The sequence below is a fragment of the Bison bison genome, unplaced genomic scaffold, assembly GCF_000754665.1.
Source record: "Bison bison bison isolate TAMUID 2011002044 unplaced genomic scaffold, Bison_UMD1.0 scf7180017864526, whole genome shotgun sequence".
NCBI lineage: Eukaryota > Metazoa > Chordata > Mammalia > Artiodactyla > Bovidae > Bison > Bison bison.
Genome location: NW_011495077.1, coordinates 2,467,401 through 2,469,454, shown reverse-complemented (window position 1 = coordinate 2,469,454; position 2,054 = coordinate 2,467,401). Strand labels below are relative to the sequence as shown.

At 37.3% G+C, this 2,054-nt stretch overlaps 1 pseudogene; it reads right to left on the bottom strand.

Annotated features, from left to right (window-relative positions):
* Positions 1–1,367: 1,367 nt before the first annotated feature.
* LOC104982095 overlaps positions 1,368–2,054 on the bottom strand; it is a 1,158-nt pseudogene continuing 471 nt past the window's right edge.

The following is a 2,054-nucleotide window of genomic DNA, read 5'->3' as shown; positions in this document are numbered from 1 at the left end:
TTTTTGTAACCTATAGAAATAATACAGGCCAATTGTAGGAAATCTGGAAAATATGGAAAAGCACAGAAAAGAGAATGAAAGATATGTGCCGTACAGCTGAGCGTTTATTTTATTTTATTTTTTTTTTTGTGGCAAGATTTTATTTCAACATTCTACCCTTGCACTCCCCTTCCTAGGTTCGCCTGAGTCTTGACAGCAGAACCAAAAAGCATTTTCCAGTTTTCTATTGAAAATGCTTGGCTCTCTGGTTTTAATCCCATCCTTTGTTGTTGAAGTTTTCCAGACTGTTGAACCAGAAGGAAGAAAGATCTGACATGGTAGGAAAATCATCCAGGAAGATGGTTGAGTAAGCAGAAATCCAATCAAACTCTTAATCACAGATTCTATCAAAATCAATCAGAAATTTTACTAAAGAATTTTCAGCAGTAGAGCAGAGATCAGTCACTAAGATAACTTAAGGGAGCATGTATTAAACAGGAAAAATTAATGTGGGCTCCCTGAAAAAGATTTTATTGCTCCAAAAAGACCAAAGAGTGTACAGAAAACTTTATTTTAATTAATCCTGAAAAAGAGCAACCGTGGGGAACCACACAGAGAATTCAGAAACTGGTTGGAGCCTCTTTTCAAAGAAATGAAATGGACTGTTCTTCCTCTCAAGTGAGTGAAGGTCAGAATGAAAAAGAATGAAAGTAACAATCATTGTGAAAGACAGACTAAAAATATTGTTTCAGCTGCACAGAGCAGAAATGGCACTTAAATAAGAAGACAACCTGAGCAATATATCCAGAATTTTAAGAAACTGAGAAATGAAACATTTCAAGAAGGCAGATCTGGGGAATAGAGTTCAGTATTGCAATTTCTGAATACTTAGGTCTCCTGAATAAGCAATCAAAATCAAAGGCAAGAAATCAATAATTAAAGAAGCAATAATACATTTTTCCAGAACCAATAAGAGAATAGATTTGAAATAGAGAGGAGTCATATGGGCTAGTAGAACATGTATGAACATTTGAAGAGTGACTTCTGTTTATAAAACAGTTCTGTGCAATGACCAGACGGTTTTTATTCCTCATTTTGTTAATTATGTTCATGCATCTTTCCTTTTGATCTTCCCAATAACTATATGAGGTGGACAGATATCATCAATCTCTCATTTTACTGATAGAAAATAACCTCTGAGAGTCTAAGTAACTTACTAGGGATAAACTAGTTCTATCCCTCGTAAGTTAGAACTAGTGACTGAAGGAAGAGTCCAAGGTTAAGCCCAGGTCTTGCTCTCCAAAGTGGGAGGGTCTTACACATTTTTTTAAAAATAAATGCTTTATTATTATTATTTTTTTAACATAGAGGAAGCTTGGTGGCAGATCTGTAGCCACTTGATGTTTTTATAACTAAGAATTATAGTTCAGGCTCTCTCTGCTGTAGAATGTAAAGGTGCACTAACACACATATATGTAATTGTTAGGAAAATTAAGCTTAGTCACTAAAAGAAGCCTCGCCATCTGAACTTTCTTCTGTGTTTTTTTCACCTTCACCATCAGGCACTGGATCATCTGGCCTCTCAGGAAAATCTGGGTCTAGTCCTTCCGATACCATTTTGTTTCTTATCGCTGTCACTGGAACACCCACTTGAAGCATTTTGAGATATCTGGCATATCCTGGATCCTTGGCTACAGTTAAGAGATTTTCTGGTGTTACTTCACTTTGCTGTGGTCCAGAGTCCTGCAAACTGTTCTGCTGTGATTGCTCTCAAGTGGCTTCAGAATGTGTTCCATTTGTGATCCTAGTGACATTTACAGGAGATGCTTCAAGTGTGACATCATCTAGGCCTGGGATAGATGATAACTTTGCATCTAAAATATTGAGAGTTGTTTCAGTCTGCTGGATACGAAGAGAAATGTCTGCTAGTTTCTTCTCACAAACTAGAAAAGCGGTTGAGGAACTGTACAGTGTGCATCGCAAACTCGCTTAGAAATGCCACCGTTCTTTTCTGTTGAATAGCTGGCACCTTAGTCAGGCCTATGCCTGAGCCCATGAGAGGAAGCCCATCCTCA